Source organism: Carassius carassius, chromosome 18 (genome assembly GCF_963082965.1).
Source record: "Carassius carassius chromosome 18, fCarCar2.1, whole genome shotgun sequence".
Classification (NCBI taxonomy): domain Eukaryota; kingdom Metazoa; phylum Chordata; class Actinopteri; order Cypriniformes; family Cyprinidae; genus Carassius; species Carassius carassius.
In genome coordinates, this window is record NC_081772.1 from 11464754 (window position 1) to 11479190 (window position 14437).

The following is a 14437-nucleotide window of genomic DNA, read 5'->3' on the forward strand; positions in this document are numbered from 1 at the left end:
TAAATATATGCATATAGTTGTGTGATTTTGTTTTAGCTGATCTTTCTTTAAAAAACAAACAAATACAAGTTGGCACACCATAGGCTCCAAAAATGCAAAACAATTTAATAATGGACTTCACAAATGGTAACGTTTCCTTGGAAACTGTACCTTGTGTGAAGGTCCATTATTAAATTGTTTTGCATTTTTGGAGCCTATGGTGTGCTGACTTTTGTCGAGCACCCAATTTTGAGCATTCTTTGGTGTCGATGTGCGTGTTTTGGTTCTGTCTTAGCTGATTTTTCTTTGAAATATACATATGTTCAAATTCTCATTATATTAATTAGCTCTGTTAGAAGCAAATAATATTTCAGACACAAATTATGGCAAATATGGAGCATCCTTGTTTACTGTATAAACACATGCTGTACAAAAACATAAACCCATTTAAAAAAAAAATTAAATATAAAAGAAATAAAATAAAATGAATAATAATTATTTTCAATTATATAAGAGGATATATTCATATTCATATTCATATTTTATTTATATTTATATTTAATACAGTTTTCCCCCCACAAGACGATCATCATATTTAGGGGTCTCTCTCATTAAGGAGCTAAACTTTAAAAACAATAAATTCAACCCTGCAAAAGAAGTCCTTACAGGGTAAAGACTTCTTGACCAACACCTCCATCTGCTTTGACCCGACCACACAATATTGAGGACCAGCGGATCAGCCTGCTAGTCCCGTCCAGACCAGAATATCCAGCAAACCACACACAAACTATGCCAGCGGCATGTGAAGGAAGAAAACACTGGAATAAACGCAAAAGAGGTGTTTTGTGTAGGCCAACACACAAACATTAACACAGCCCACAGGCAAAGGAAATGAGGGGTTGAGAGATCTGCAGGAACTTAAATAATTTCATGGAATTAGGATGGCATTTTCTCAAAACCATAATCTGAATGCATGAGTGTATGTGAACATGCAAAGCTGTTCTGTGGTTTGTGTAAATTTATTTGTCTAATCACAGCGAAAATCCCAAATAGACTTCCTTCTATTTACGACAGAATGACCAGTGTCCATCCAACTTCAATGGACGGCTACACAGGAAGATCAATCAGGTTGTTTGACTTTCACATGGGGAATAGCAAACAAATTCAGGCCGTAAATATACAGTGTGTGTAATTAATGATTAGACTTTAACCCCCGCAAGCAGCCTGTGACACAGTGCTCCAATTGTCCTAGAAAACCTCTGTACATCCACACAGCCAGATGTAATAATAAACAGCCCTTCTCTCATAAAACACACAGCTAGACGATGCAACCTTTATCCTCAGCACTGCAATCAGCAGCCCTCCACGCCTTCACCGCCGTTAATAATTCACCAGGGCCAAGCGCACAACTGCTGAGCTAAAACATGCAATCAGTCTGGAATAAAGACACATAGTCTGACCAACAGCTCCTGCATTTACCAAAACTAGCTAATTATGTTATGTAATATACAAATTAAAGCAGAAATCGGATCGAATAGCATTAAACAAAGGTCAAATGCTTAAAACGAATTAATTAAGCATACACTATGCAAATATACGAGTATAAATGCTTATACCTAAGCAAACTGTATTTTACAATTCAATTATTCTTTTAGGTAAACTACTGACAAAAAATCTTGTTTAATTAATGAAAGTGTTTTGAGTTCTACAGCTTATTAGGCTACTAATGTTCTGCTAGTCTAACTGGTTTCTATTTTATTATATTTCAAAATGTCATTTATTCCTGTGATAGCAAAGCTAAGCATTTTTTTACATCGTCAGAAATAACGAAAGAAAAAAATATAAAAAATAATAAAAAAAATAAAAAATACAGTTTAAAAATTAAATAGGCTATAATTTAGAGTGTTTCTCACATTTACATTCATTCAGTTAGCAAACAACACTTTTCCTCCACGTTTTGCTTGGAGATCTTTGGAAGCCAGGAAGTTGGCAGAGCGCTGAAAAGCCATTTTAATTCAGCTTTAAAATGTAAGCAATTACCAAGATGCCAAGGGAAGGATTTTATTGTGCTCTGTCCCCACATCTTTATGATTTGGCTTTATTTGTCCCCGTGAGTATGAAATGTGTGTCTGAATGACTATATAAAATCTGTGCGTGTATGTGTATTTGTGAGTGCATTTGCTTATGTGGTAGAATATCGCAAAATGTTTGTTCAATTCAATAATACCACTGAATTGTGTTTATGCTGGAAAGATGGATACAATGAAGGAAAGAAGGAGAGGAGAACAGAAAGAAGCCGTTAAAGATAAGTAGAGCTATCAGTGCTCTCGTCACTTCTTTCTCTGTTCCTATTCACAGAAAGATCATGAACTGACCCATAACTAACAGAACCCTCCGGGCGACCTCTGACCTTCGGCTCCCATGAACCTGAGAGGCTGGCCATCCCCTCCAGAACAAGGTCTCACAAATACTTGTTTGTTTGTTTATTTATTTAAAAGGGACAATGCACATTAATGAACATAAGGACAATGTCCAAATCTAAATGAGCCAGATATAGCCGTACAGACTAATTTTCATCTGGAGTCCCTGGCAGGTTGTTATTATAAAACTGTAAAAAACTTTGCATACATACACATTAAAAACATAAACAGATTACATAGACACAGTCAACATCAAACAAGCACAAATAATGTCACATAGAATATATCAACCTGTGAGTAAATAACTGCACTACTACAGATTATGACAACATATTTGATTGTCCAGCAACCACTGTTTTATAGTTTTTGAAAAGGTGGTGAGAGAGGTAATGTTTCTTACTTCTGTAGGTATTGTGTTCCAGATATGCGCTGCACGGTAGGAAAAGGCTGACTATCCAAAGGAACTTTTCCTATATGATATTTTACAATCACCTCTAGAAGTTGCTCTGGTGGATGCGTTAGGATTTTGTTTAACAAATTCATTGAGTGGAGGGGGGGCTAAACCACAAGCAAGATATCAGCAAATTTGACCATATTTTCCCAGTTTAAAAAACTGTTTCTTTAAAATATTACAATGATGAAAAGAATTTGACTTACTATCCATTGTATTCAAAGCCCGTTTATAAACTGTTTCTACTGACTGAAATGTGGTCCTTCCTGTTTGCGTCCAGCTGGTCATACAGTAGTTCATATGTGACAATATCATGGCATCGATGTACAACTTTCAGGCCTCTGTAGTCAAATTACTTCTAATATGCCTAAAATTTATCAAGTTAAATTTAATTCTGTTTACAACTTTTTTAACTTGTGATTTAAATGTCAGTTGTGTGTCTAGTATTATACCTAAATATTTAAACTCCTGTTACTCCTGTAACTTCTGGATCGGGATGTTTATTTGCAGATTTCGAAAAGAACATGCATACAGATTTACTGTTGACCCATGGTGACCTCCACAACACATTCCTCTCTCTCTGGTATGCTTCACAGGAATGAACGAAGGAACTCTGTTCTATGATCTTTCGTGTAAACCTGCCCTGTCTCTGCATGTAACTACTCTTAATCAAACACACACACACACACACACACACACACACACACACACACACACACACACACTCCACCAGGCCTGCTCTGCCTAATATGAGCCAGTTGATCATTACACTTTACTACTCATCATAATGTCCCCCTTAGTCAATATAGCAGTAAACAAGACACTAAAATGTAATCCAACAATCTATTCTTTTGTCATGCACACCCATTCAAACTGTGGGCACACCTAAAGCTTTTAAAAAATAATAATAATAATAAAGTCAAATAAACAAAACGGAAGCATAAATTCAATTGACTGTGTCCACACTTCTGACTTAATTAGACTTGAGTTTCAGCGTGTGAAATATTTTTGATGACACGTGATACTTTACAGCATATTGTGTCACTCATTATAAGCTAGGTTGTGCATGTAATTCAATTATAAAAGAGAATGTAAGAGACTTCTGACCTCAAACTTTTAAACGTTAGTCTCTCAGTTCCCTTTCGAGAGTACTCTCGTAAAAGGTCCCCTTTTCTCGAGAATATGAAGCCAAAAATTATCCTTAATTTTTAAATAATGTAAAACGCAGTGCTGCAGCACAGCAGACCCAAGCGAAGCGGCTCGCGCGCTTATTGGCTGTGCTGCGGCAACTGCAGCAACCTATGGTGAGGCGGCGTAGAGTAACGAACCAATGGGGGCGCTTCGCGCCCATTGGACGTCAGAGCGCGCCAAAATAGGCGTGGCTGGAACTATATAAGCCACCGCTTCACCATAGGGATCAGATTTCATCTCCTTCAGCGATCTCACCTGCACTTCGCTGTCTTCTCCGGAGAAGCCTCTACACGCCGTCGAAAAGCCTCTCAGCGGGATAGCACTGCAACGCAGATCTGAGGACGCCGGCTCGTGCTTCATCTCGACGCCGCCTTCAGCACTCGCTTCCTGCTGCGCCATCCGGCGTGACTATATCCTTTTCAAAGCTAGTGTGTTTGCCGCTGCATCACACTTTTTTCCTCCAGAATTCGAGGCGTTGTTTCAAATGCCTCGGGCCTGCGCTTCCTGCCGAGGCCCTCTGCCCAGCGAGGACCGCCACATCATCTGTGTCTCCTGCCTGGGCCGCGAGCATGCTGAGAGCGCACTCTTCAAGGGCGGCTGCCCTGAGTGCGACGACATGGCTATATCGACCCTGCGGGCTCGATTAGCTCAAACCAGCCACGATGCTCCACCCGCTCCGCCTCTTCTCTCTCAAGTGCCGCGTAAGAAACGCCGTGATCAGAGAATGCCTGAGCATACTGTTACACGCGAGCTCACGCCGGAACACTCCCCGCGTGCCTCGCCCGCTCTCGCTCCTTCGCCTGTCCTCTTCGTGGACGAGCAGCGCCAGTCCCTGCTCACCAGTGCCCCCTTCTCCTTCGGAGCGCCTGAGGCGGAAGAGGACAGACACGACAGCCTTTCTCTCGCCGCGTCCAGTAGTGAGGAATGGTCGGGCTCCATTGCGGACCCCCCCCCCCTCTACAGCACCCAGCTGCACCGGACAACGCGCCGATATCGACGCGGAGCTTACTCGCGTGCTTACAAGGGCTGTCAGCGACCTTCAGCTCGACTGGTCTCCTCCAGACGAGCCCGCTAAAAGCAGGCTGGATGAATGGTTCCTGCAGGGGCGCCCTTCGGCCCCTCCGCAAAGAAACGCCCCCTTCTTCCCGGAAGTTCACAATGAACTCACGAAGTCATGGAAAGCCCCATTCTCCGCACGCTTGAAGACTTCTGTCTCGTCAGCGCTCTCCTCTGTCGACGGCGCCCGAGACCATGGTTACGAGAGCCTCCCCCCTCTCGAGGAGGCTATTGCTGCACACCTCTGCCCGCCCTCAGCCGCTGGATGGCGGTCGAAGCCTGTGCATCCATCCAAGCCGTGCCGCACCACCTCAGCTCTCGCTGGCCGAGCTTACACCTCCGCTGGTCAAGCCGCTTCGGCTCTACACACCATGGCTGTGCTGCAGGTTTTTCAGGCCAGACTTCTCCGTAACCTGGACGAGTCTGCCCCAGATACCTATGACTTTAAAGATCTCCGCAGCGCTACTGATCTAGCCCTGCATGCGACAAAGACCACAGCACAAGCGATCGGCCGAAGCATGGCAAGCCTCGCTGTTTTAGAGCGACACCTCTGGCTCACGCTCACGGAGATGAAAGACGCCGACAAATCCGCCTTTCTCGACTCTCCTATCTCGCCTTCCGGCCTCTTTGGCCAGTCGGTTAAGGGTTTCGCTGAACGCTTCACTGAGGCTCAGAAAACGTCGCAGGCAATGAGACACTTCCTGCCGAAACACTCTAGCTCTGCTGCGGGACGCCGTAGAAACGCGCCGCCCCCTCAGACCTCGAAGCCATCGCAGCCAGACTTACAGTCTCGCCCAGCGACCAAAACCCAGCACCGCTCTCGCTCTACGAGCCGCAAACCGCCAGAGAGACGGGGACCTCGGCCCAGGATTGTGCTGAACCCCGAGCCTCCGAAGCCCTCCTGACCTTCGGGCTGAAAAGACCGTGGTTAAGTCCCGCTGCGGCCGGACCACCACACAAGAAACCTCACATGCTTCCTCCAATCCCCTCACTAAAGGCGGTTGGAGATGTCTATACTGCAGTAAACGAGCCTGTTACAATGCACGCACGCCTGCACACAAACGCCGTTTTCACGGCGACCTCAATAAAGCACAAAAAGAGCTTTTTCTATGTAGGCAGTGTGCCCACTACACAGTACGCACCCCTACATGTATACACACTCCCCCAAGTGTCACAAAGACTCACTCGGGTCTCCTTTCATGCCCACCTTCCCGCTCGCGCCGGAGGTGCTCTAAATGTAGCGCGCGTGCCCACTTCTCAGTGCGCAACCCTACAAATAAGCGCTGTCACCACAGTGTCACAAGCACAGCATACTCGAGCTACTGGTCCCCTCATAACAGGCGGCCAATGCCCGAAGCACATTCAACCCATAGCCGCACGAGCCGCTGCATGGCAGGCCATCCCCGGCATATCAGATTGGGTTTTGAATATAATAAAACGAGGTTACTCGCTCCAGTTCGCTCGCAGACCGCCGCGCTTTCGCGCCGTGGTCGAAACGAAAGTGAAAAGCGAAATGACACACGTCCTTCGCGCCGAACTGATAAACCTTCTTGCAAAAGGGGCGATAGAAACTGTCCCCCCTGCGCAGCGCGAGTCAGGCTTTTAAAGCCGCTACTTCCTCGTACCAAAAAAGGATGGCGGTCTCAGACCCATCCTAGATCTCAGACGTTTGAACAAAGCGCTTATGACGCGATCGTTCAAAATGTTAACTACCAAACAAATACTCGCGCAAATTCGCCCGAGGGATTGGTTTTTCTCAGTGGATCTGAAAGACGCTTACTTTCACATTCAAATAGCACCCCATCACAGGCCATTCTTGAGATTCGCCTTCGAGGGGCAGACTTATCAGTACATGGTTCTTCCATTCGGCCTCTCCGTAGCGCCCCGTACGTTTACGCGGTGCATGGATGCCGCTCTCGCACCCCTGAGAATGCGGGGAGTGCGAGTATTGAACTACCTCGACGACTGGCTAGTTTTAGCCCATTCCGAGGAACTACTGACGACACACAGATCCTGGATCCTCAGCCATTTAGAATGCCTGGGTCTCACGATTAACACTGTCAAGAGCGCTCTGTCTCCCAGCCAGAGGATTTCCTTTTTGGGGATAGACATAGACTCTGTGACATGTACAGCGCGTCTGACGTCACAGCGCGCTCTCACTATTCAGCATTTAGCCGTGTCGTTCAAAGCCGGGTCTCTTTACCCGCTCAAACGATTTCAGGAAATGCTAGGTCTGATGGCATCAGCCTCTCCGGTTCTCAAACTGGGCCTGCTGCGCATGCGCCCACTACAGCGCTGGCTGAGAGACCGTGTTCCAGCGCGCGCCTGGATTTCCGGCCGCGCGCGCATCAGGGTGACCAACGGCTGCATCGCAGCTCTGGCCCCTTGGAAAATAGCCAACTGGTATCAGTTAGGCGTAAGCACGGGCGCTGTCTCGAAATGGAAAGTAGTCTCGACAGATGCATCCAACCTCGGTTGGGGCGCCCTGTACGAGGGCAGGTCTGCCTCCGGCCTCTGGTCGAGCCCGGAGCGACTGTTACACATAAACTGTCTGGAGATGATAGCGGTCGAACTATCCCTGAAAGCTTTCCTCCCATTTTTAAAGGGCCATCACGTTCTGGTCAGATCAGACAGCATGTCAGTGGTGGCCTACATAAATCGCCAGGGTGGTGTCAGGTCAGAAACCTTGCACACCCTGACCGAGCGTCTTCTGACATGGGCACATTGCAATCTGTGCTCGCTAAAGGCAGCGCATGTACCTGGCATCCTGAACCGGGGCCCGGACATGCTTTCCAGGGCGAATGTTCCCCCTGGGGAGTGGTCTCTTCACCCACAGACGGTTCAGTTGATGTGGAGCATCTTCGGCAGGGCAGAGGTCGACCTCTTCGCCTCAGAAGACAACGCTCATTGCCCAATATATTTTTCAAAGAGCAGGGACGCGCTGGCCCTCGATTGGCCCAGACGCCCGCTTTATGCCTTCCCACCGGTCGCGATGCTGCCGCAGGTCATCGATCGGGTCAGGAAGAGCAGATGTGCTATGCTGCTAGTAGCCCCACTCTGGACGACCCAACCTTGGTTCTCCGAGCTGATGCAGCTGTCCAGTACAGCCCCATGGCCAATACCGCTGCGGAAAGATCTCCTCACGCAGCTGAAGGGCGCGCTCTGGCATCCCCACCCCGAACTTTGGGCCCTTCATGTATGGCCCCTCAACGGGTACCCGGGAACCTCCCTGAGGGAGTGTTAAAGACCATTACGGAAGCCAGAGCGCCCTCAACCAGGCGCCTATACGCGCAGAAATGGTCAGTGTTCTCCACCTGGTGCGGGACACGGAACCTAGACCCTCACTTATGTGACGTGTCGGAGATACTCTCCTTCCTACAGGAGCGTTTAGATGCGGGCAGATCCCCGTCTACGCTCAAAGTGTATGTGGCAGCCATTGCAGCTTCTCATGCTCCGGTGGCCGGCCTATCACTGGGAAAAAACGAACTGGTCATTCGTTTCCTTAAGGGAGCTCGTCGGATGAACCCTCCCCGACCCCCTTCAATCCCTTCCTGGGACCTGTCCACGGTCCTAGAGGCCTTAAAGGGCCCCCCTTTTGAACCGCTTCAGTCTGTCGATATGAAGCTTCTTTCGTTCAAAACCGCTTTTCTACTGGCTCTGGCCTCAGTCAAGCGAGTGGGGGATTTACATGCGCTATCTGTAAGCGCTGACTGTCTCGAGTTTGGGCCTAATGACTCCAGAGTCATTCTCAGACCAAGACACGGCTATGTCCCCAAGGTGCTCTCAACACCGTTCAGAGCGCAGGTCATCTCGCTGTCAGCCCTTTCCTCGCAAAGCGACGAAAGCAACGCGAGCTTCATCTGCCCCGTCAGGGCTCTTAAAACCTATATTGCGCGCTCCGCCTTATTCAGGAGGTCGGACCAGCTCTTCATATGCTTTGGTGGGCGCACCCGAGGTCTCGCCACCACGAAGCAAAGCCTATCGCGATGGATAGTAGACACTATCTCGCTGGCTTACAAATCTAAGGGCCTTCACTGCCCGTTCGGCATCAGAGCCCATTCCACCCGAGGTATGGCCTCGTCATGGGCGTGGTCCTGCGGGATACCACTGGATGATATCTGTGCGGCGGCAGGCTGGGCCTCTCCGTCCACATTTATTAGATTCTATAATCTGCAAGTCCCTGCCCTGCAGGCCAGGGTACTTTCTATATAGACGTGCTAAGCCTTATCATGTCCCCCTTTTTTCGTTCCCTATATAAAGCTCACTAAGGTTGGCTGTTGGGACTGGGATTTCTCCTGCTATAAAGCCCCGAGCTCTCGCCTTGGGCTGTGGCAGGTCGAAGTTCCCGAGCACGCACGGCGTTTTACATTGTGTTCCCATAGCGTAAGCTAGCTTACGCAGTACGAGAGTACTCTCGAAAGGGAACGTACTCGGTTACTAACGTAACCTCGGTTCCCTGAGATGAGGGAACGAGTACTGCGTAACCTGCCGTGCTATGTGCTCGGACCGGGTGATCGCTTCAGTCGATTTAAAACCTGATCCCTATGGTGAAGCGGTGGCTTATATAGTTCCAGCCACGCCTATTTTGGCACGCTCTGACGTCCAATGGGCGCGAAGCGCCCCCATTGGTTCGTTACTCTCCGCCGCCTCACCATAGGTTGCTGCAGTTGCCGCAGCACAGCCAATAAGCGCGCGAGCCGCTTCGCTTGGGTCTGCTGTGCTGCAGCACTGCGTTTTACATTATTTAAAAATTAAGGATAATTTTTGGCTTCATATTCTCGAGAAAAGGGGACCTTTTCCCATAGCGTAAGCTAGCTTACGCAGTACTCGTTCCCTCATCTCAGGGAACCGAGGTTACGTTAGTAACCGAGTACGTTTTCAATAAACTTTATTTTTAATGTTATTATTCATAGTGTATAGCCACCATTAACATCTCTTCTCAGACTAAAACATGCCACTTTGTTCATGAGGAAAATGGGTTTAGAGAATGCACACACTAACAGAGGCTGGCATGCAGGTGCTCTACAGGATGAGTGTGTGTTTTTCCAAGCATGTCTCTGTGCATGTGTGTTAAGAAACCAAAAGCTATAAAACACCCAAAAAGGTTTGCTTTTATAATTGTTCTGAGTCACTCTGTCCTAAGACTTTGGTCAGTGTGGAAAGCAGTGGTTTATTTAGACAAATGTTATTTTCATTAAAGGGATAGTTCACTATTTTAACTTTGATGCTTATGTACAAAACTGTATGACTTTCTTCTAAGGTAACCAAACCGTTTTGAATGCCAGTTGACTTCAATTGTGTGGACAGATAACAACAACAACAACAAATATTTTATATTATATTAAATATTTACTTTTATGTTTCACAGAAGAAAGAAAATCATACAGGCTTGAGGCTTGAACAACATGATGGTGACTAAATGATGACAGAATTCTTTAGTGAACTATCTCTTTTAAGTCAGACAGCATTCTCTGTCCTCGGCTCTGAAAACTCTTCCAGCTAGTTGATAACAGGGAGGAAGTATCAGGACTGGGATGAGAGCCGTGTCTCTCCTGAGAGAGCCCCAGGGCCCCCAGGAGGAAGTTTCCTGGTAACAGAGCTCAGTGTCTGCTGAGGACAAGCTCTGCTTTTCCACTGCTTTATCTAATTACATCTACCTGGATATAACAAAAAGCAAGAAATATAATAGTATAGTTTTTAATGCTACTTTACTGAGTTCATGAATTATCTGTGATGTTCAAACCTGCAACCTGCAAAGACATTTTTACCATGGATAATTTAAAGGCTGAAATTCTACCTCTGCTTGATGAATTTAATTTTTGTAAGTATGTGTAAGTGTAAGTATGGGTCACCATACTCTGCCACACAACACTTCACACTTTTTCACTAAGTCATGACCCTCATGAGCCTGTATGTTTGGACACCGACCACTAGGGGGCGGTATAATGTTTAAAATGCTGCATGTACGATGTAGAAACAGGGTCAAAAAGACACAGCTCTTTCCTCTAAACTACATTAAATTAAATTAAGCATGAAAAGACTCCTCCGGCTGCTGCATGAGATGAAATATACATTATCAAATTCATGTTTTGCATGTGCATTATCAAAAGCATCTAATTTTTACACAAGTAACACTGATAATTGTAATATTATAAGAATTTACTTAGCCAGTTATTTAAACCCAAATCGAACTAAAAATGCTAATGCATTCTTTTAAAAGAATCCTAGTAAAGCCTATTCCTACCAGCCCAAACATGTTATAGCAAAAAGTAAGGCAGGTGTTGACCCCTCACCCCTGACTAGTGACCCCTGCAGGGTCATTGTTGGTTGGAGGATGTTGACGTTTCAGTGAATAGAAACAAAAGCCATCTAAAACCAGTCAGACAGCCTGATAGAGTCAGCTCTAAAACACGAGTCTTTATCAGGGAGTTTAAACTCCCTAATGACTAATGCACGCAGACACACACAACACAGGCCTTGTGCACACACACTCACGTTGACTCACAATGAAACAACCTAGACGACATGCTAGCAAAAATAAAGATATTGATACATAGTTTAAATGAGTAGTTCTCAAATGGAGTGTCACACACGAAGAAACAACTATATACAATATAATAATATACAACTAATCATATAATCATGCTTAATTAAAATAACTTCAGCTTGTCTCATATCTTCACATTGACCTTAAAGGTTTATGTCCAGTCAGACTTTTTAGACCAATTTAGGCATTTAAAGCTATAAAGAAAATGCATTTAAAAAATTGGTATCATGGAAGAGTGACAAGACTCTTTCATGACTTTTTTAAACATGATAGTCTCTTAAGATCACCAAGGCTGCATTTATCTGATCTACAACACAGTAAAACAGTATTGTAAGATATATTTCAATTTAAAATAGCTGTTTTCAAATTTGATATATTTTAAAATGTTATTTATTACTGTGAAGGCAAAGCTGAATATTCAGCAGCAATTACTCAAGTCTTCAGTATAACACTTTATAAATATAATTTAATATAATATGCTGATCTGGTGTTCAAGAACCATTTCTTGTGTTACTTAATATTTTTTGGAAACCGTTTCACAATTCTTTGAGGAACAGAGAACAGCATATATTTGACTTTTTTGTAAAAGTTATTTTTTACTCTAAATTTCTATCATTTTAATGCATCCTTGCTGAATAAAAGTAATAATAATAAAAAAAAAAATTTGTAAGGGAATGTCTTGATTTAGATAGCAATGTAAATATTTGTGTGCGTGTCTGATGGGGTGACGTCTAGATTCCATCTGTTCTTGGGGTCATCCTGTCGGCAGCCCTTTCCTCTTCCTGTGTGTGTGTCATGTCACAACAGAGTGGTTTTGCTTACGCTTGTCATTGGTGGGATGCACTGGTAAAGTGAGGGAGAGAAGGAAAGGAAAAAGAGAAGTGTCATCTGTCCATAAGTGCTGCTTGGCTCCTTGTTCCTCCTTTTATCTCACCATCCTGGAAAAAGAGGAAGCTGTAGGCTACTGTGAGAGTGGTCATATGTGACCCTCCACATATCCTCTGTATGTTATGCATTATATAAAGGTCAAAGAAATCCCAAATACCATTCAAGATATCAGCTTCAAAGATCTTGACAATGTAGGGCCTTTGAGTGTGTGACTTTCTGTTTTTTGTATTTTCAGTTCAGAGCAACTGCTTATACACCACTAATGTAATACAACACCAATCACACACAGTATTAGAGATATTATTCATTAGCAGAAGTCATCTGCTCCACCCTGATCCACAGTGTTAGTCACACTGACAGCTGGCCTGTGTAAGTGTGTGTGTGTGTGTGTGTGTGTGTGTGTGTGTGTGTAGGTGTTTTAAATGGAAGTATGTTATAACTATTGCTGCCATGTTTTTGCATGCTTTACGCAAAGTTTTAATAGCATGCTGTTGAACAAGTTTTAAAAGGACAAGCCACAAAGTTTCTGACACAAATTAGTACATGTAGCTCATGTTCAATTCATAAATATTGATTGTTAGATATGAACTTAACATCTAAATTATCTGGTCTAAATAAACCTGAATATTATTTAAAATGACTGAATCAATCTGACAAACCAAAGTCATTTTTATGGGTTGGTTCAAGTAGAAATAACTCATTGGAGGGCAAAAAAAGACTATTACTTTTTATATATATTTTTTGTACAATCATTATGCAATATAGATCAATTTTTATGAATATTACCATCAATAATGATAGAAAACCAGTCAGCACACATCAATAGTCTGTCCCTTTCTTTCTTTCACGCTAACACACATATAAATCTCTGTATAGCTATCTTTGTGAGGACATACATTGTCACAATGCAATCTCTAGCTCCTTACCCTAAGCCTACCCATCAGAACTAAGTACCTCACCCAAACCCTTTCCCTAAACCTACCCTTTACCCAATTATAACCTGTTCCCTAAATCCAAGTCTTGACCCTCAAACAAGCCTTTAAAGGAGTCTCAGAAAGTGAGGACTGGCCAAAATGTCCTCACTTTACAAGACTGTTCTCACTCTGATGGTCTAAAACTCAAACTGGCCCTCACAAAGACACACACGCACACACATGGACACACACACACTGAAATGTCAAATGTAGGTCTCACCCAAATATTGTTGTATAGGAATGCAGACAGACATGCCAATGAACGTGTCCATTACTATGATTTATGACGTATGAATACGTGTGTGTGTTTAGGTGTGTGTGTATCCGCGAACACCCAGGGCATTTTCTACTCTGAAGAGTGCAGGATCATCACAGTGAGCTCACAGGACTGGAATGAGAGCAGGACAACAGAACTGCTCCACAAACACCGCCAGTAGTGAAAACTGATCTAAATATATAACCTCAATTCAATCAAATGAACAAATCCAGTTCTGACTCACTGATTACATGCTCATTTACCGAAGAATGGATATAAATGTTATTATGAAGATAATATATTATGAAAAATAGTGGACGAAATTTGTTTAACATTTAACGAGAAAATAATTTACATATATATATATATATATTAAAAAAAAATACATGTTGCTTATTCGATCTAAATATGTTTCCTAAATGTTTTTCTAGAAATATATGCACTTTAATTTGACTTAATGTTTCTGCAATGGCTAAAGAGAAAGGCAGAAAGGAAAGCTAGGCTTATCCAATGCTGTTGGATTAGCATACTAAGAGACCTGGAGCCCCCGGGGGAACCTCTCAGAAAAGAGTCACAATCAGGAGGTGAATTAAACTGGCGTGGACTCCACACCTCCCATTGATCTGTTGACAGCCAACCTGGCAACCGGCCACAAACCTCAACGGTTCTCCAGAG

The 14437-nt window shown here is 44.4% G+C and overlaps 1 protein-coding gene across 4 annotated transcripts in view; it reads right to left on the reverse strand.

The window, feature by feature from the left end:
• Positions 1-14437, reverse strand: part of LOC132092374 (NHS-like protein 1) — a 99688-nt gene that overhangs the window by 45829 nt on the left and 39422 nt on the right. The gene's annotated exons all lie outside the window — the stretch shown is intronic.